The sequence below is a fragment of the Lutra lutra genome, chromosome 9 (assembly GCF_902655055.1).
Source record: "Lutra lutra chromosome 9, mLutLut1.2, whole genome shotgun sequence".
NCBI lineage: Eukaryota > Metazoa > Chordata > Mammalia > Carnivora > Mustelidae > Lutra > Lutra lutra.
In genome coordinates, this window is record NC_062286.1 from 40,377,156 (window position 1) to 40,398,745 (window position 21,590).

General features: G+C 47.6%; 1 long non-coding RNA gene across 2 annotated transcripts in view; it reads right to left on the reverse strand.

Moving 5' to 3' along the window:
* Nucleotides 1–5,988: 5,988 nt before the first annotated feature.
* The window catches only part of LOC125108485 (uncharacterized), a 69,503-nt gene continuing 53,901 nt past the window's right edge, over nt 5,989–21,590 (reverse strand). For both annotated transcript variants that reach the window (XR_007129926.1, XR_007129925.1), the window contains 2 exons: nt 6,861–6,918; nt 5,989–6,691 (listed from right to left, as the gene is read on the reverse strand). This is a non-coding gene — a long non-coding RNA (uncharacterized LOC125108485). The remainder of the gene's footprint in view (nt 6,692–6,860; nt 6,919–21,590) is intronic.

Here is a 21,590-nt window from a genome sequence, read left to right on the forward strand (position 1 = left end):
CCCGTTTTAAAGATGAGACTATTGAAGGTCCCAGTAAGATTAGATCATCTTCACTGAGGGAGCTGGGACTCACACTTGGGTCAGCCTGACTCCACACTTTGGAATTTTCTAGGACTCTACATGCTGGCAAAGCTGGCCAGAAGCAATTTCTGAAACCAGAAGGGAGCTCCACCCTTGACCAAGGCCCCTCTGTGGGGAAGCGGGCCTCACTGTCTCAGCGGGCCAGCAAAAGCAAAACTTGTTGGAGTTCTGCTGAGGAGCCGTAAGTCATGGCGATGACTTCCTGTACTTAAATGTTCGAAGGGCCGAGTAAGGAACCAACCTTGGACTTGCCAGGCTACTGCTAAGTTTTTTGTTTGTTTGTTTCAAGAACTCCTAGGAAAGCAATGTATTTGCAAATGCTGGAGTTCCTTACATAAATACCAAGGACAGGGTTGACTGTGCATTGGAGTACCCCCTCATACACTGACCCCTCCCCCGACATCCCCAAGTATCCGGTACCCCAGGCCTGCTCACATCGCACCCCTCTGGGAACCTGGGATGAGGCTCTCAGCAACCACCCCCGCCCCCACCACCCCAATCTCATCCCATCCGCAGGCTCACACCCTGTCAGCTTCCCCACCTCAGAGCAGGAAGGTGAGGTGAGGTAATGTCTCCACTAACCCACAGTGGCCAGGAGATGAAAAGAATCTCAGAAATGCTGTGTTTAATTTAAAGCAGACCCAGCCCGCCTTAGCCAGGCTGCAATTTCACTCAGAATAACCAGTTTGTTTTTCTTGGACATTCCAGGAACTAACCGGCCACCCCCTGTTAAGTCCCAGCAGGAATGTTAGGGCGGCCCCTCACTGGGGGTACATGCTGCCTGCAGTTTTACCCTTCTGAGGCCTCTGGGTCTCTCTGGGGACGGCGGGGGGTGGGGGGGAACTCCTGCTTCAGAGAGCACTGCTCTCCCTTTGCCCCCTATGGCTCCTTTACTCCCTGCCAGAATTCTAGGGGTAAAAGGTTGTCATATAGATGATAATGGCAACACGCTCACACAGTGTGATCTGTTTACCCAGCACTCTCTGTGCGCTCTACTAAACGCTTCCTAGTTACTCTCTAGTCAAGCCCTTACAACACCCCGATAAGGTGTATAGAAATTTCTATTGCTCTTTTCATAGGTGGCGAGGCTGAGGCTAAGGGAGTTTACATGCCTTGCCCCAAGTCACCCAGCTGGGATTGGAGCCTCCCCACAAGCTCTGGGTCCAAAGCCCAGGCTCCTCTCAGCCGCCATACAGACCAGCGCCCCCTCCAGGAGCCCGAGGAGCTACAGGTATTTTCTTCAAGGCAGGTGCCCTTGTTGGCCATACTGGTGTCTGGGGGGGGGGTGCTCTGGGGACACGGGGGCGGCGGGGGGGGACCGCTGGTGGGAGGCAGTGCTGTAATCATAAGCCCTTCTAGTTGTTGACATCCCCACTTGGCTTCGGGGTGAGTTGGGGGCTTCCAATCCCTGTGAAGTTTGCTGCTCCGGGGCATCTGTTGGACTCCTGACCTGTGACTATCAAGTCTGGACTCAAAGCAGGGCCAGGTGAAGAGGCAGGCTCCCGGGCTCTGGGGAGCCCTACCCTGCCCCAGCCTCGGCTCCTGCTGGCTAAAATGGTAAACGGAGATGGAAGGGGGAGGGGCCCCAGCTCAGAGTCACCTGCCCCTTCTGTCCCTCTCTGGCTCCCATGTTGCTTGGTGGCAGATTTGTGCTGTTTAGGCCTTGTCTCCAGGAGCCTGTGTGAGGGAGGTGGCAGGAGGAGGGGTACTGGAGAGCCCTGGGCTTCCAGGGAAGCTTCCAGGACTTGGAGGAAGACAAAGGAATGGGTGGGGCTTAGAGCAGAACCAGCAACTGGGTGGCCCAGATGGCTTTCTTCTTGAGCCCTAAGGCCGGTTCCAGAGCCATTTCCCAGAACCTGGCCTTGTCCTCTCAGCCGGGAGGCACAGCCGATGCCACACTCGGGGCACAAGCTGCTCAACCATACAACAGATTTTCTCCTTTTGGGCTTCCAAAGAGAGGCTGCAGTGCTTCTGTGAACAGATTGCCTGCAGGCCTTCTCTCTGCCCGGTGTCCTCTGCTCCCCCCTAAGGGAGCTAAGAAATGAGCTCTCAAGCCTTCCTGCTGGGCTGCCTTCGAGATCACCAGGACTGGGGCAGACAGGATGGGTGGTGTGTCCTGAGGCAGATGAGACTCTCTTTGGTTCCCCAGGCTGGGCCAACAAGAGGAAAGCTGGTGTGGCTGGCCATTAGGGAGCTGGGAGCTGGAGGCCTGGGAGGGGCTGATAAGGAGCCTCTCAGGGAGGGGCTGGCTCAGGGGACAATGGGCTCACTGTGGGTGGCCTGGCTGCTGCTTTTCCTCTCTGCTCCCAGCAGCAGTTTCCATGGCACCCAGACACTGACTTGGCCACAAGTGTCTGTGGAGACAGTACGTGGGAGTCCTTGAGTCCCAGCCTCTCCCCTAGACAGCCAATACCTGGCGAATACCTCTGAGGGCTGTGCTATGGGACCTCCTAAGCCCACTGACCCCCCCTCCACTCCAGGAAAGGGTGGAGACTTGGGGCTTTTCTGTGTGGTCACTGTATGAGGTTCCCCACTTAGGCCTGCATTCTTCAGATGTTCATCTGGGGGCGGGGACAAACAGGTGACACAAATCCCTTTTGTGCATTTTCCCAAAGCGAAGCCGATAAATTAACTCTCTCCTCCACTGACACATTGGTAGAATGGTATGTGCTGGGGCTAAGTTTGGAGAAGTAGGAGAGGCACTTGATAACATACCAAGTCAGGAGGACAGGTAACTTTTTAACTAAAGAAGCACTGTAGCTAGTTAACCTAGTTAAGCCTTAACCCAAGGCAGCTAATGACAAACGTTATCATAAGTGTACAGGCAAAATGCTTTTGACCTGGAGTTTCTCAGAATTGCAGCTTTGTCTAAAAGCTGCGATAGGAGTGGGGCCTCCGTGGGCACGGTCAGTCTGGGTGGGCAAAGGCGCAGAGGCGGGGAGGTCTAGGGTGTGGGGGGCTTGGGTTCCTGGTACCGTGTGCTGGGGGATGAGGTGCTGACAGATCACAGGACCCCAGATTAGGCATACAGATCTAGACTCTCTTTGGTGGTGGAGACCTCTGGAGTTTTGACTTTGGGTAAGGGTGGGGGAAGTGAGGAAGGGAAGGGCATTGTTTAATTAAAATGGGGCTTCAGAAAGCCCAGCCTGCTAAAGTGCTCCAAACAGCAACCATGATCTCAGTTTCATGAATTCTCATTTTCATGAAATGGCTAATTGTGAAAGTAGCTGTTTCTCTGATTTTCCTCAGTCAAATGTCAACCCAGTATGAACCCATGGCCAGCTGCATGCCCCACCACGAGTGCTTTGGGTGAAGTGTGCAGGGTGCCTTGGAAAGACCAGCTAAGGGATGGTGGAAGTGGGGGCTGTGGAGGGAAATGGCGGGGTGGGGGTTTGGGGGAAGACACAGGAAATGGAGTGGCCCCGGTGGAGGCCCATTTTACAGATGAAGAAACTAAAGCTCAGCTAGGGAATACTAGATCTGGCCTTACCTTTCTGCAAAACTCATCTTGTTTTCTTTGGAGACACTGAGTGTCAGGTAAGCAATTCTCCAGAAGGACAGAAGTCCAGATGTGGGATGTGAAGATAGCAGGACTCAGAGCAGGAGGGAAGGACCTGTGCCGGACACGCCTGATACCATGCATCACCCTTTCTTCCTGCCCTGTGGTGGGTTGGTCCCCCCAGGAAACAGACTGAGGTGGAGACTAGTGAGCAGAAAGTTTATGGTGGTGGGCCCTGGGGCTCATGTTCAGGGGGTGGAGGCGAAGGGAGAAGGGGGAATGGGCAGGGGGGAGATCCGGCACCAGAGCAGCCCCCACAGAGGTGTCACCCAGCCCCATGAGGAGCTCTGGAATTGCTTTGGCCTCGGAATTATCCTCAGGTGGGACAAAAAGGCTGCAGCTGGGGAAAATAGGCCCTGCCCTCCTGGAGAAGGTTCTGGGTGGCACCACACACAGTCCACGAGGGACCGATGTCTCCACCAAGTGCCACTTCCCTCCAAGTTCTAGAGGTCACATTCCTGAGAGGGAGAAGTGACTGACCTAATTCATTTTTATGAGCCAGACTATACAGGTCAAAGGCCATTGACCAGCCCAAGGATTGACTGTGTCCGGGTGAGCCATGCAAGAGCTAGAATTTCTTTCTTCCTCTCTTTCTCTCTCTCTCTTCCTTCCTTTCTTCCTTCCTTCCTCTTTCTTTCCCCTTCCTTTCTCTTTCCTTCCCTCCTTCCCTCCCTCCTTCCTTTCTTCCTTCTTTCTTTTTCTTTCTTTCTCCCCTCTCTCTCCCTTTCTTCTTCTTCCTCTTCCTCCTCTTCTTCTTTTTCTTCTTCCTCGTTGTCATCTTCTTCTTCTTCTATGAGCATATGTAACTTTTGTAACCAGGAAAAAAAAAATCACATCTAAATTGTAAGACATCATGACGTTCACTTGTCCATTTATACAGCTGAGGGTTGTGAGAGAAGAGGGGGAGAGATGATGATTGCATAATGCAGAAGAGGACTGTGGGACCAACAGTGATAGACCTGTTTGGCCATATGCAAATCCATCATTGCTAACACCTGAAAGAGCTATTCGCATTCTCAGCAACAGGGATAAATCTCACAGATGCAATATTGAGAAAGACACTAGACACAAGAGAGTACATCCTGTATGATTCCATCTATATGAGGTTCAAAAACAGGCAAAACTCATCTACAGTGACTGAAATCAGAATGGTGGTTACCTTGAAGGAGGAATTGACCTGGGAGGAAGCAGAGGCAGCCTTTTGGAGTGATGGAAATATTTCATGCACTGATCTGAGTAGTGTTAACTGGGGGGATATATATTTAAAAGATTATTGGGCCAGACTCTGAAGATGTGTGCTCTTTATTATACGGATTCCACTTCTGTTATTACTATTATTATTATTTTTTTTTTAAAGGAAGAGAAAACAAGCACCTTACTCCTGAAGTTACTTGTATTTCATTGGGGATCTAGGCCAATAAAGGCATTGGGTCTAATGATAGAATTTTATGTTTTTCTAGAGGGCCAGGGGAGCCTTGAAGACATCTTTTAGGCCATGGGTTTCCACCTTTGTCGGCTCTCTAATTTCTGCCTCTGATTCTCCTAGTTCCCAGACCACTAATATCCTGCCCTCATGCTAAGGACTATTTTTAGAAATTGTTGAGGAAGAACTTCCTTTTGACTCAGCACGACTCCTATCGCGAGTGTGCAGAAGGCGATCCTGGCTGACCACAGGGTTCCTTGGGGACCTGTGCAGCCCTAGGTCTTCCTACTTCTAAAGACTCTGGCCCAGGAGTGATCCACATGTCAAGCACAGCCCTCACTATTACATATTTATGTACACACATACACGCACACACATACTCACAGATGGGTGTGAATATATATTTTTAAGATTTTATTTTTTAAGTAATCTCTACACCCAACGTGGGGCTCAAACATACAACCCCAAGATCAAGAGTTGCACCTCCACCAACTAAGCCAGCCAGGCACCCCTTTAATAATTTTGCTTTTAAAAATAAAAAGGATATGAGGAACTCATGTTATTTGTTGGCAGTCTTCACGCATTCCTCAAGAATTCTTGCAAATGGGCCAATGTTACTTTCTTTCTTTTTTTTTTTTTAAAGATTTTATTTATTTATTTGTCAGAGAGAGAGAGAGAGAGATCACAAGTAGGCAGAGAGGCAGGCAGAGACAGAGGGAGAAGCAGGTTCCCTGCCGAGCAAGGAGCCCGATGTGGGACTCGATCCCAGGACGCTGGGATCATGACCTGAGCCGAAGGCAGCTGCTTAACCAACTGAGCCACCCAGGCGTCCCGGGCCAATGTTACTTTCAATCCATTTTTCAAATGTCGTGAAACGATGATAAATAGTAAATTGACAAATTAATGAAGGTGACATAATGGTTTACTTTGTAGGCATTTTGTTAAACATGTAGTCATTCTGATTATGCTGTTTTTCTCTGCATATTTTCCAGTAAGTGTATTTCTTTCCTAGAACTCAGACTTTTCCTGTGAGGATAGTGTCCCGTTGATAAACTAGATCTGCCTGGGAAGTCACCTTTTGGGACAAGTGGGTGGGCTTGGCCAGCATGATGGCAGTCCCCAGCAGCTCTGCTGTGAGGGACAGGTCATGGGTTGTGGGCGATGAGCGGGGATGTTCTCTGAGAAGAGTCAGCCATTTCCCAAGCATTGGTGAATGTCATCCCTCCTGGTCTCGCAGATCCCCTGGAATTATGATGCTCTATTGAGTCTGACCACAGATATGTGTCTGAGGAGTCACATGTGAGTCTTCTCACATCATAGCTCTTGATGAACTGACGTGAAAAGATGTCCAAGGCAGAGTCAAGGGAAAGGCAATTTTATACAGCACAAAAAGTCACAGCCTCTTGCTTGTGTGTACATAAGCGTGGACAAAATCTGGAAGAATGTACCAAGGACTGGAAACACTGCTTATTTTCAGAAAGCATAACTATAGGGGAACTCTCACTTTCAGAGTCACCCGTGCCCCTGTAATATTTGAATTTTTACCATGAGCACATACACCCATCCTCGATTTATGTGATGGATAAGTCCGGAAATGTGTCAGTTCATTCAAAATGCTTGCCTCAAACCTGCAAAATAAAGTTTCTCATAAAAAAAGAAAGAAAACACTGGGGATATGTTTCAGTAGATTGAAAGCGTCATGAGAGAAACATCCTTCCTTGGGTCATTCATTAAATAGCGACAGTAAACAACACGTATAAATGTATGTTAATGATTATTCAAGAAACAAAAGGTCACCTAACAAACGCTGGTGAAGCTGGAGATGGTGGTTTTGGCCTGTAATCATCAAATCCGTCTTTCTCCAAAAGAGAGGATCATAAGGGAAGGGAGGGAAAAATGAAACAAGACGAAATCAGAGGGAGACAAACCATAAGAGACTCTTAATTATAGGAGACAAACAGGGTTGCTGGAGGGGTGGGGGGTGGGGAGAGGAGGTACCCGGGTGACAGGCATTAAGGAGGGCAGGTGATATAATGAGCACTGGGTGTTATATAAGACTAACAAATCCCTGACCTCTACCTCTGAAACTAACAACACATTAGATATTAATTAAATTTTTAAAAATCTGTGTTTCTCCTTTTTCTCCATTTTAGTGAAACTTGCTTCCAAAATGTTTGTCATGGGTAACATCTCAGTGTTTGTCCTTTTTAAAATTTTGTGGCTCTGTTGTTTAATAAGGTAAAAGTTGATGGAAAGGTGACGCTGGAAACCGTTTCTCTAAGGACTGGCAACTTTTTGATGAAAAACTTCTGGCTGCTTATTCATCCAGGATCTCCCAAGAATATCAACCAGTGTCTTCTCGTCGTGATAATCCTACAGGCTGAGCTCTTGGGGAAATACGTGTCACCCAGTGTCTTCTCAGACCACAGGCAGGACCCAGCCTCCAGGCTAACTGGGAGCCAGGGCGTGGATGAGACGACACTTCGCATCCTGCTCTAAGGGTCTGATTTCCTGAGTGGTGATTTTCTGAACCCGGGGATCAGGGAGAGGCCCTGAAAACAAGAGGCAGACAGTGTATTCCCAAACGAGCTCTATATATCTTAAAGGAATTGATTTCTTTAGCCATTTTTTTCTAAAACGTGTAGAAATGAATCTCAAGTAAGTTGATTAATCAGAAAAAGGTCCTAGAAGGGGGGCGCCTGGGTGGCTCAGTGGGTTAAAGCCTCTGCCTTCAGCTCAGGTCATGGTCCCAGGGTCCTCGGATCGAGCCCCATGTCGGGCTCTCTGCTCAGCAGGGAGCCTGCTTCCCCCCCCCCCCCCAACTGCTCTGCCTACTTGTGATCTCAGTCTGTCAAATAAATAAATAAAATCTTTAAAAAAAGTCCTAGAAGTGAAATTTTTAAAAGAGAGGCTCAGGCTGCAGGTGCCCAAGTTGTCATTGGTTGATTTGCTGATTCATTTGCTTGGCATTGGCTGCCCCTAAAGGGGACATTCGGGGAGACTGAGGAGCAAGTAGAGGGATATCTAGGCCCGTATGACATAGATGACAAGCTTTATATGACTGTGAAGAACTCACAGTCCAATGTGGTGTTTCTCAAACTCTGAGGACTGTTCTCATTTTTTACCATATCTGAGTATCACATTTACAATCGTTTACTTAATATTTTTCTTCAGAGCAACTGATTTTTTTCCCTTCAATAAATTTGTGTCTAAGAGAGCTTATGTATCTACTACAGACTGAAGGTTTGTGTCCCTCCAAAATTCTTATATTGCTGGTATGAGGAGGTGGGACCTTTGGGAGGTGATTAGGTCATGAGGATGGACCCCTCAGGAACGGGACCAGTGCTCCCGTAAAAGGGACCTCAGAGAGCTCTTTTTCTCTCTTTTCACCCCCAGAGGCTACGACAAGAGATAGGCAGTTGGCAGCCAGGAAGAGGTCTCTCACCGGAGCCTGACCCTGCCGGCATCCTGATCTCAGACTTCCAGCCCCTAGAACTGTGAGAGAGAAATACCTGTCACTGATAAGCCAGCCAGTTGACAATGTTTTGTCATAGCAGTTCCAACTGACACAGTATCGCTGTGAGATTATGGATTGTGATAGTCATGATTTTTTCTAATACACATCACAATAAATATAAACTGTTAAACTATTCAAATGTTTTAAATGCCCGTCCACTTGTCACCTCAAGGCATCTTGTGTAGCAGCCTGCGGTGGGGAAACATCAACTATGTGAGGAGATTCGACACGCACAATATGCATTAATAACTATAATCTAAAGCAGGGCGGGACCTATGCGTGGGAGACCAGTGCAGTCCCACAGGTCCCGTAGTCAGAAAGCTCCTGCGTTTGGGACTTCGTGCTCTTGCCTTGTCTTGAAGTTTTTAACTGAGGCATAAATTAGTTGGGTGTACAACATAGTGAAGCAATATTTGCGCATACGGAGAAATGATCCGACAGTAGTCTAGTTGACATCTGTCGCCATGCAGAGTTACACAATGAAGATCTCCTCTCCTAGCAGCTTTCAAATATGGAATATGGTATGGGGCGCCTGGGTGGCTCAGTGGGTTAAGCCGCTGCCTTCGGCTCAGGTCATGATCTCAGAGTCCTGGGATCGAGCCCCACATCGGGCTCTCTGCTCAGCAAGGAGCCTGCTTCCTCCTCTCTCTGCCTGCCTCTCTGCCTGCTTGTGACCTCTCTGTCAAATAAATAAATAAAATCTTTAAAAAAAATATGGAATATGGTATAATTAATAGTCACAGCCCTTGACATTACATCTCTATGGCTTGTTTATCTTATAACTGGAAGTTTGTACCTTTGACCCATCCTCCCCACCTCTGGCAAATACCAGTCTGTTCTCTGTATCTAGGAACTCAGTTTTGTGGTGGTGTTATTTTCAAATTTCACGTATAAGCGAGATCATGTAATATTTGTTTTTCTCTGCCTTATTTCACTTAGCTTAATGCCCTCAAGGTCCATCTATGTTCTCACAAATGGCAGGAATTTCTTCTTTTTTTTATAGCTGGATAAAATTCAGTTGTATATCTATACCACATTTTCTTTTTCCATTCATCCATTGATTCATACTTAGTGTCTTTCCATATTTTGTTGTAAATAACACTGCAGTGGACTTGGTGGGGGTGCATGAGGTTTTTAGTAAATGAATCCCTGAGCTGGTGTTGTGGAAGTAAAGCCCAATAGGACAATGAAACACGTGCTGGTAGCTGGTGGCCTCGGCCCAAGCACCGTCCTATCTTCTGCTGTCTCCTCAGGATGTGGTCTTTGCTGCGTGGCCTCCTTCCACCTGGTGTCCTCCTCTCTCCCAGTTTCCCCTCCCTTCTCTGGTCCAGCAGCCGCTGCCACTCCCTGCCCAGGCCAGAGGGACCTGGGCCTGGGGGCCCCGCTGTGTCTCAGGACACGGCGGGAGGGCAGCTGTCTCTGGCATGGTGCACTTGGCAGAGGCGAGATTCTTGCCCTCCCCTAATGCAGGTACCTAGAGCCGCCCAGTGTACAGGTTGCAACCTCCTGGGGGCTCGCCCACCCATGTGACGGGGGAAGCCTGCCTCAACATGCTAATCCAGGCCCTTCCAGTGGGAGAGGGAACCCCACAGCCCATGATGTGTGAGTACTAAGTTGTGGAAGACACAGGTGGCCCGGTGCTGGTGAGGGTCTGCCCTCGCACCCCCTTGCCCGAGGGAGCACAACTGAATAGGAAACCAAAAAACACCGTGAAAGGACGAGAGAGAGTTTTGGGAAGAAAAGAAAAAGCTTTATATTTTAGTACATTGAATGGCAGCTTTACTTCCTTTTTTTTTTTTTTTTTTTTTTAAGATTTTATTTATTTGACAGACAGAGATCACAAGTAGGAGAGAGGCAGGCAGAGAGAGAGCGGGAAGCAGGCTCCCCACTGAGTAGAGAGCCCGACATGGGGCTGGATCCCAAGACCCTGAGATCATGACCCGAGCCGAAGGCAGAGGCTTTAACCCACTGAGCCACCCAGGTGCCCCTCTTCTTTTTTGAATAAGGGGCCTTGATTTTCATTTTTATCTTGAGCCCACAAATTATGTAGCTGAACCTGACCCAAAGCAGCCCCTGGGAAGTGTCCCTGGGTCCAGGCAGGTACTGTTTCTAGAAGGTTCTGGAAGATGTTACCCAGTGGCCCTGTTCCTTGGGGCTGCTGAGTTGGGCCTGGGAGTCCGATGGGATTTAGATCTGCAGGCCTGGGGACAGGCACACCTTGAGGAAAGAAACAGAGGTGGGAGCTCAGGGTCTGCCCTGGGAACGGCAAAGTCATGCAGCCCAGGTCAGGGACCAGGAACCGTAGGAGATGGCCCAGGAAGTGGGCAAGTTCAGGGCAACTGACGCATGAAACTGAACTTGGTCTGCGGCCCACAGGAAGACCCTGACAGTTTCTGCCTCAGAAAGCAACAGGTGTGGGAGACAACAGTGGTGGTGCTGTGGGGAGAGGCCCAGGAAGAGGTAAGATCATACATGGAGCAAGTAACACTTTTCTTTATGAACAGTGAGAGGCCAGGGATCGAACGGCTGCAGGATGTAATTCTAGGAGGAAAGAGTGAGACTACAGGCAGGGCGGGCTGTGAGGAGAAGCCTGAGCAGGAATGAGGCCAGACGTGTGTTACCCAGGCCAAAAAAGAAGGATCCATGGCAGTCGTCCCTGAACTATTTGGATCATACACCCTTGAGATATTTTTGAGCACACTCCCTAATTTTTGTATCTTTATTTATGCATAAATCATGCACTTGCTCAATTCTATTATGGTTGTTATAAAACAAAAGCAAAAATAAAACTTTTAAAAGGGATAATTAAAAATGAGGATAAAAGAAAGTTCTAACAACTTCTTCCTGCCCCACAGCCGCCTACTGTCATGCATACGCTCAATGTTAGGCCTAGACAGCTAGACAGGGGCCGAGCTTCTGGGCAGTTTATGCTTTATGTGTGTGTGAAGGCGGCTGTGTGACAAGCTGTGCAGATGAGTTTGGGGTGAGTGTCGGGGAAGAATATGGACAGGGAGTCTCAGGGGATCCTCACAACACCCCACGGGCAGGAGCTGTTATGTTACTTCTCAGTTGCTATGAGGATGATGGGAAGTCCTGTAACTCATCCGAAGTCCCAGCTTGGGCCAGGATGTGGACCCGGGTTTGGCTGACTCCAGAGCCTCTGTCCGTCCCACTGGGCCACATGGCTTTCCCTAGTTAGCTTTGGGTCTGACCGGTTTTTCTGGAGGAGCGAGTTGTTGGGGTTGAACTCTGTTGTCAGAGCAGGGCGAGTAGGGCACTGGAGAAGACTCTGACAGCATCCTGTTTATAAGGGCCGAGGGCATCCACCTGCTGGCTGTGACCTCCATCTTGGGGCTTCATCCTTGGTGCACTGGAAGCTGAGGGGCATTGGAGAACAGATTCTACCCCCTTCCCCTCAGGTGGGACAACTCTGAGGTGTGTTCCCAACCCTCTTCCAGAGGTGCCCCCGGCCCCGAGGCTTGGGTGCTCTTAGAGGTGACCTACTTATTAAGATACTCTGCTTTGGCTTTCTTCCTTTCCCATCTAGCCTTTCTCTGTCTTACGCCCCACTCCTGGAATCACTTTTTGACTAAACGACCTGCCCACAGATTCCCCCCTCTCTGGGGAACCCAGTCCAAGCAGGTCCACCAGGGAGAGAAGCCTTGTCTTATGGCATGTAATTCTGTGGCTCAAACGTCCCACTCCCTCTGCCTGGGCCTTGGCACACAGTGCCAAATGACCATGGCGTTCTTTTCTCTAAACCAAGAGTTAGTTCTCCACAGGGCACTTCAGGCGACTGTTAACAATCAGTGAGTGTTGACAAGTGAGTTGAAATCTATTTGACTTGAGTTCCAGAAAGTTTATTCAGGTTGCTTTATGAAGAATGGATGGCAAGGTTGAGGGCAGAGGCAGAGAGACCAGTTAGGAGTCTACTGGAATATTCCAGATGGGAGATGACAGTGACTTGGACCATATTAGCAGCCAGGGTAAGAAGCACAGGGTTCTGAATGTAAGCCAACAGGATCTACCAACTGATCGCATGCAGGACATGAGAGGAAGAAGGGACTCAAGGGTGACTGCCAGCTCACTGGGTCCAAGCAACTGGCTTTGTCCTTTTCTGAGATGAAGATCAGGAGGAACACAGTGGAGGGATAGGAGGTGTTGGGTTTAAGATGCCCATTAGACATCCACGTAGAGAGGTTGGGCTGTAAATTAGAGACAGAAATTTGGAGTTTAGGGTCAAGATTTAGGTTAAAGAGCTAACTTTGGGAGTCACTCGGTCCTTGAGACTTGGTGAGGTCGGCAGAGTGACAGGGAAATGTCCAAAGCCGGAACCTTGGGGAATTCCCGGTGATCAGGGTCAGAGGGATGTGAGAAGGAGTGGCTAGTGTGGTGGGAGGAGATCCAAGGAGAGTGTAAATCCAAACCAGGACTGTGTCAGGAAGGTAGAGTGATCTACTCTACCAAAGATGCCATTGAGGGGTTTGAGAAGATGGGTAAGGAAATGAGTCAACGAAGGGGCTAAATATTAATGGTAGACATGGTTATATCAGAGATCACATATCTCAATTGGAAGGAGAATTACTGCAGTCTGTTTTAGAGAAGGAGTGAGCTGGAGAAACAGGGTGTAGTGACTGGAGTGTGGGACACAAGAAACTGACACTACCGAAGGCTCTCTAGTCAGTGGTAGTGATGGGTTCTAGGGTATGTCTGTGGAAGTGAGTGGTTGAGGGGGAGGCTGTGTGCTATAGACTAAATGATTGTGTCCCCTTCACCCCCCACTCATATGTTGAATCTGACTCCCTGATGCAATGGTGTTTGGAAGACCGGCCTTTGGGAGGTGGTTAGATGACGGTGGGGCCCTGATGAATGGGATTAGTGCCCTTATAAAAGAGAGATCCTTGCTCCTTCTGCCATATGAGGACCCAGGGAGAAGAAGGTAGAGTATGAACCAGGAAGTAGGTCTTTACTAGACACTCGGTCTGCCTTGATCTTGGACTTCCCAGCCTCTAGAACAGTGCGAAATACATTTCTGTCTTTAAGCTGCCCAGTCTCTGACAATCTGTTATAGCAGGCTGAGTGGACAAAGACACTGGGACTTGGGGAGGATCTTTGTCGGTATTGAAATCACCAAGAAATAAAGCTGGAGCTAAAACAGTGCTGGAGAGCATGAGTGTGAATCAAAGTCCTCAAGGAATGACAGGAAGTCCCCTGGAGTCAGCAGGTGCCTGCAACTAGGAGGGCACCAGTGGGATAGCTTGGTGAGATCTCAAGGGGGAGTCAGAAGCTCACTGGTTTTTTTCAGAGGGAAGCAGGGAGAATGGTTTGGAAGCAGAGATGAAGAGCAAGTGTGATACTGACCCTCCCCAGGGCCTGAGTCTGAGTGAGAAAAGGGGGCCGCCCTGTTTCAGAGACTACCAGGGAAATAATCCCTCCTGTCCATTTCCCACATCATTGCCACTTCACTTAAGAGGTTCGAGATCCAGTACTTTCTGAACACACATGTGATGCTGACCTTGGAAATTTTACCCCAAACCACAGTTAGCCATCCCCACATAATACTGGGACAATTTTTCTCCTCTGTTTCCCTAGTAGGTATATATTTGTCATCCCCAGAGCTTGTATTTGAAGATGACCTTTAAAGTCCTTGTTTACAAAAACATGTAATTCTTTTCGTTGTGAGGTCATATCCCTAAGGAGACTTACTAAATCTGTGTTTAAATTTCTTTGCCTATTTTTTCCACCAGTGTCATCGGGTGACCTTTACAAACACACAAGTTAGCACTGATTGAGGTCAATTAGGGCCAAGGCACCTTCCCCAGACAGTTGTCATTACTTAAAAAGAGGGAGGAAGGAGGGAAAGAAGGAAGGAAGGAAGGAAGGAAGGAAGGAAGGGGGGAAAGCCGGCAGGAAAGAAGGAAGGAAGATGGGAAGGAAGGAAGGAATGGGGAGGAAGGGAGGAAGAAAGAAAAAGAGAGAGAAAGAAAGGGAGGAACAAAGGAAGGGGAGGGGATGAAGGAAGGACAGAAGCAAGCATGCAAACAAAAAGGCCAAGAACTCCAAAGCAATAATACTTATAATTAATCTTCTTTGAGGGATAATTTTCAGGAACCACCCCCTCATCCTTGCCTGATATCCCACCATCTCTGGTGCTTGTTTTTATAGTTCCAGTGTCTGGAACAGTGCCAAGAAACATCTGTGTGACAAATGGCCGTTGTTCCGAGCCCTAGCAAAGATGCCTCCGTGACTGTTATGACCTTGGACCTTCGGTCTTCAGACACACATCAGCCCCCACACCCAGTCCAGGTCCTTCCTCTGCTCCCCCACAGAGCTGCAACTTGCTTCTTTTCTCCTGCAACATGTGTGTTTAGAAGCACATTGGCTTTTATTAAGTGCAACTCTTCTGTTAACAGATTACATAACTTAATCTCATGCCAGGCACACCCTGGCGCTGGATCCTGCTGGGGATGGGGCCAGATTTGGATCAAGTTTGGTGAAGAGGTGAGATATTCACTGCCAGGGCACCAGCTCCAGAACGGCATTCCAGCTGCACGTTGGACTCTGGGTAGTTTCTGTCTCTGGTGACCGAGGTTGGAGGTCATCTGGACTGGGAGCGACAAGCAGCAGAAGTGGTAACAGAAAAGTGTAAATAAAGCAGAGGTGAGGGAGATGAGGGGAGCCGGGTCTGGTCAGGAGGATGAGAAAATTTCCTATGTTGTCACTCTTCTGCTCCCCTAAAAGCCCATCTGCCTCCAGCAAGCCATTGTGTGAACTTGACTTGGCCTTGAGAGTTCTGCCCTGTGCATTTGAGAATATTGATGAGTTCTTAGACCACAGCACTTGGAGGTGATTGTTGTTGAGGAAACACGTGTTCATTGTGCAGCTTCCTGTGTGGTCAGGGCATCTGGTTTGGTTCGTCCCATCACGGTCCCCACCATGGTGGCCCACAGCGGTGACTGAGGATCAGCCCTCACCAGCCATTTCCCTGGCTGTGGAGTCTGTGATAGAACCCTCATTAAGTGACTCCTTCCTTATGAGCTCCAGCGAGATGAAAAGGAAAAACTCTTAGAGCGAGACACTAGGCACCTTTGAGGAGGTCTTAGGTGAGACATCCGTTAATGGTAGTGTGGAGAGCGAATGCTAATGTAAGAAATGTCAGCACAAATGTCAGCATAAAAATGATACAGCAGAAACGCCAGCATCCAAGGTTGCAGACGCTCCACCCTGAACCTGATCCCTACGAGGTCTCATCAAATCCAAAGGGACTCTCCACCAACCCCTTATCAGTCCCTTAGCACAGCACTTCTCTGCTTTGTAGAGCTTGTTGGAATAGATCCTAAGGGGTCCCTCCTCCAGAGATCTGTTTCAGTAGCTCTGGGTTGGGGGAGGCACCATCATCACTTCGGACAAGCCCCCAAATGCTGCATAGGATGGGGTTCAGGACATGTTACCCCAAAACATGGCCCCTGGCCATAACTGAACTGAACTGAACACTGAAGCTGGAGGAGTTTGAGAAAACAACAGATGGATGGCTGAAAGGTCATTTTGCTGAGAACTGCCAAGAGAATTATTTGTGCTTGATCCAGATCTGAAGACATGTGGTTGGACATGCATATCGGTTTCCTTATTTGTAAAATAGGGAAAAGACTCCTTCCTTGGGCATGGTTGTGTGAGGATTACGGTCACAGCTGTGTGGGTAGCACAGGAGCCAAGATCCGGCTTCTCAGACTCACAAGAATAGTGCACTTACTAGTAACGAGCGCAACACTGGTTCCAGTGGAAGGAGCTCTTCCTGGGTCCAGGCATCGTGCTCACTGCTCCATACACAATGCTCCATTTAAACCTCACAACACAGTGAGAGGAAGATATTATTATTACCCCCGAGGAAAGCCGAGCTAAGAGATGAAGTAACTTGCCCCAGGTGGCAGAGCCAGGGGTTGAACCCAGGTCCCCTCACAATAAGGCTGCTACTACCTCATAAACTGTGGGACTCCTCCCATCAGTGCTCTCTGGAAACCATCAGATTGGCTGCAGCCCAAATAGGGCTAGCAGCCAGGAGACTCGGGGCGGAGTACTGGCTCTACCATCACAGCTCTCTGTGGGTTTAGGTGAGCTACTTGCTCTGTCTGGACCTGTTTCCTTATCTGTAAAGTGGTGTCTGAGGCCCTTCCAGAGCTAACATAGACAGACTCTGCTACTTTTCCATTTTCCAAGTGGGGTTCCAGAACTTTCTCACACAGCCAGGGTTCCGGCCATAAGCCAAGTCTCAGGAGACTACTTAAACTCCTGTAATTCTCTCAGGCTTAGAAAGAAAGGGACTCTATGGAGTATCAACAGGGACAGCAGGGCCTCAAAAATAGGGAGTACCAGGTGAGCTGCGGGCTCAAACTAGGCGAGATCACTGGTCCCACCATCTCTTCCTTCTGACTTTGCTTTCTTTCTTTTTTTTTTTAAGATTTTTTTTTTTTGCAGATTTTTTTTTTTAAAGATTTTATTTATTTATTTGACAGAGAGAAATCACAAGTAAGCAGACAGGCAGGCAGAGAGAGAGGAGGAAGCAGGCTCCCTGCTGAGCAGAAAGCCCGATGTGGGGCTCGAACCCAGGACCTGGGATCATGACCTGAGCCGAAGGCAGCGGCTTAACCTACTGAGCCACCCAGGCGCCCCCTTTTTTTTTTTTTAAGATTTTATTTATTTATTTGACAGAGAGAGAGATCACAAGTAGTCAGAGAGGCAGGCAGAGGGGGAGGGGGAAGCAGGCTCTATGCCGAGCAGAGAGCCCAAAGCAGGGTTTGATCCCAGGACCCTGAGACCATGACCTGAGCTGAATGAAGTCAGAGGCTTTAACCCACTGAGCCATATAGGCGCCCCTGGCTTTCATTTCTTTATACATGAAATCATTTAAGGCTGGGACCAGATGTGTTGCGCATATAACTACTTTGTGTCAACACAAATGTCTTAAAGGCAGAACAGGTATTTAAATTTTATCAAGAACAGTCACCACCTAGATTCTGCCATTAATACTTTGTTCCACTTGCTTTATCACATGTCTGTCCACTGAATTATTCATTTATTCATCTTATTTTTTATATATTTCAAAGTAGGTTACAGACACCTGTATACTTCCTCCTAAATATTCAAGCATGCTTATCATTACCTGAAGTTTAATATTTGATACATTTTCTTTGATATAAAATTTACATCCAACAAAAGGCACAAATATTGAGCACACAAGAGCTGATTTTTTTTTTAAAGATTTTGTTTATTTATTTGACAGAGAGAGATCACAAGCAGGCAGAGAGGCAGGCAGAGAGAGAGAGAGGAGGAAGCAGGCTCCCCGCTGAGCAGAGAGCCTGATGCGGGGCTCAATCCCAGGACCCTGGGATCATGACCTGAGCCGAAGGCAGAGGCTTTAACCCACTGAGCCACCCAGGTGCCCCAAGAGCTGATTTTTGACAAATGCATTAAACTGTGTAATTAACCCCCCATCAAGATATAGAATATTTTGGGGGAGGAGTCAAGATGTCGGAGAAGTAGGAGGCTGAGACTACTTCAGGTAGCAGGAGATCAGCTAGATAGCTTATCTAAGGATTGCAAACACCTACAAATCCAACGGGAGATCGAAGAGAAGAAGAACAGCAATTCTAGAAACAGAAAATCAACCACTATCTGAAAGGTAGGACTGGCGGAGAAGTGAATCCAAAGCGACGGGTAGACCGCGGGGGGAGGGGCCAGCTCCCGGCAAGCGGCGGAGCAACGGAGCACAAAATCAGGACTTTTAAAAGTCTATTCCGCTGAGGGACATCGCTCCAGAGGCTTAACCGGGGTGAAGCCCAGGCGGGGTCAGCGTGGCCTCAGGTCCCGCAGGGTCACAGAAGGATCAGGGGTGTCTGAGTGTCGCCGAGCTTGCAGGTATTAGAACGGGGAAGCCGGCTACAGAGACAGAGCTGAGGAGTGACTCTCAGCTCGGGGTTACCTTGAACCAGTCGCAGGCTCGGTCAGCTCGGAGCGCGGCCGGAGGCAGGGTGACGGGAGTCATTGGGCGCTGTTCTCTGAGGGCGCACTGAGGAGTGGGGCCCCGGGCTCTCGGCTCCTCCGGGCCGGAGACTGGGAGGCCGCCATCTTCATTCCCGCCCTCCGGAACTCTACGGAAAGCGCTCAGGAAACAAAAGCTCCCGAAAGCAAACCCGAGCGGATTACTCAGACCGGCCCCAGGTAAGGGCGGTGCAACTCCGCCTGGGGCAAAGACACTTGAGAATCACTACAACAGGCCCCTCCCCCAGAAGATCAGCAAAAAATCCAGCCAGGACCAAGTTCACCTACCAAGGAGTGCAGTTTCAATACCAAGGAGAGCAGCGGAATTCCAGAGGAGGAGAAAGCAAAGCACGGAACTCATGGCTTTCTCCCCATGATTCTTTAGCCTTGCAGTTAATTTAATTCTTTTTTCTTTTTCAATGTTTTTTCTCTTCTTCTGCTACATTTTTTTAACTTTTACCCTTTTCTTTTTTAACGTTTTTTAACTAGTTTATCTAATATATATATATTATTTTTCCTTTTTATATTTTTTCTTTATTGGTTTTCTTTAATTGTTTCTTTCTTTTTTTTTTTTTTCTCTCTTTCTGAACCTTTTTATCCCCTTTCTCCCTCCTCACTATTTGGGATCTCTTCTGATTTGGCTAAAGCATATTTTCCTGGGGTTGTTGTCACCCTTTTAGTATTTTACTTGCTCATTCATATACTCTTATCTGGACAAAATGACAAGGCAGAAAAATTCACCACAAAAAAAAAAGAACAAGAGGTAGTACCAAAGGTTAGGGACCTAATCAATACAGACATAGGTAATATGTCAGATCTAGAGTTCAGAATGACGATTCTCAAGGGTCTAGCCGGGCTTGAAAAGGCATGGAAGATATTAGAGAAACCCTCTCGGGAGATATAAAAGTCCTTTCTGGAGAAATAAAAGAACTAAAATCTAACCAAGTTGAAATCAAAAAAGCTATTAATGAGGTGCAATCAAAAATGGAGGCTCTGGGGCACCTGGGTGGCTCAGTGGGTTAAGCCGCTGCCTTCGGCTCAGGTCATGATCTCAGGGTCCTGGGATTGAGTCCCGCATCAGGCTCTCTGCTCAGCAGGGGGCCTGCTTCCCTCTCTCTCTCTCTCTGGCTGCCTCTCTGTCTACTTGTGATCTCTCTCTGTCAAATAAATAAATAAAATCTTAAAAAAAAAAAAAGAAGTTCCTTTAAAAAAAAATGGAGGCTCTGACTGCTAGGATAAATGAGGCAGAAGAAAGAATTAGTGATATAGAAGACCAAATGACAGAGAATAAAGAAGCTGAGCAAAAGAGGGACAAACAGCTACTGGACCACGAGGGGAGAATTCGAGAGATAAGTGACACCATAAGATGAAACAACATGAGAATAATTGGGATTCCAGAAGAAGAAGAAAGAGAGAGGGGAGCAGAAGGTATATTGGAGAGAATTATTGGAGAGAATTTCCCCAATATGGCAAAAGGAACAAGCATCAAAATCCAGGAGGTTCAGAGAACCCCCCTCAAAATCAAAAAGAATAGGTCCATACCCCGTCACCTAATACTAAAATTTACAAATCTTAGTGACAAAGAGAAAATCCTGAAAGCAGCCCGGAAAAAGAAGTCTGTAACATACAATGGTAAAAATATTAGATTGGCAGCAGACTTATCCACAGAGACCTGGCAGGCCAGAAAGAGCTGGCATGATATATTCAGAGCACTAAACGAGAAAAACATGCAGCCAAGAATACTATATCCAGCTAGGCTATCATTGAAAATAGAAGGAGAGATTAAAAGCTTCCAGGACAAACAAAAACTGAAAGATTTTGCAAACACCAAACCAGCCCTACAGGAAATATTGAAAGGGGTCCTCTAAGCAAAGAGAGACCCTAAAAGTAGTAGATCAGAACGGAACAGAAACAATATACAATAACAGTCACCTTACAGGCAATACAATGGCACTCAACTCATATCTCTCAATAGTTACCCTGAATGTTAATGGGCTAAATGCCCCAATCAAAAGACACGGGGGGGGGCACCTGGGTGGCTCAGAGCGTTGAGCCTCTGTCTTCGGCTCAGGTCATGATCTCAGGGTCTTGGGATTGGGCCCCATGTCGGGCTCTCTGCTCACTGGGGAGCCTGCTTCCTCCTCTCTCTCTGCCTGCCTCTCTGCCTACCTGTGATCTCTGTCAAATAAATAAATAAAATCTTAAAAAAAAAAAGACACAGGGTATCAGAATGGATTAAAAAAACAAAACCCATCTATATGTTGCCTACAAGAAACTCATTTTAAACCAGAGGACACCTCCAGATTTAAAGTGAGGGAGTGGAAAAGAATTTACCTTGCTAATGGACATCAGAAGAAAGCAGGAGTGGCAATCCTTATATCAGATCAATTAGATTTTAAGCCAAAGACTATAATAAGAGATGAGGAAGGACACTATATCATACTCAAAGGATCTGTCCAACAAGAAGATCTAACAATTTTAAATATCTATGCGCCTATATAAACTATATAAACCAATTAATAACAAAATCAAAGAAACACATCAACAATAATACAATAATAGTAGGGGACTTTAACACTCCCCTCACTGAAATGGACAGATCATCCAAGCAAAAGATCAACAAGGAAATCAAGGCCTTAAATGACACACTGGACCAGATGGACATCACAGATATATTCAGAACATTTCATCCCAAAGCAACAGAATACACATTCTTCTCTAGTGCACATGGAACATTCTCCAGAATAGATCACATCCTCGGTCCTAAATCAGGTCTCAACCGGTATCAAAAGATTGGGATCATTCCCTGCATATTTTCAGGCCACAATGGTCTGAAGCTAGAACTCAATCACAAGAGGAAATTGGGAAAGAACCCAAATACATGGAGACGAAACAGCATCCTTCTAAAGAATGAATGGGTCAACCAGGAAATTAAAGAAGAATTGAAAAAATTCATGGAAACAAATGATAATGAA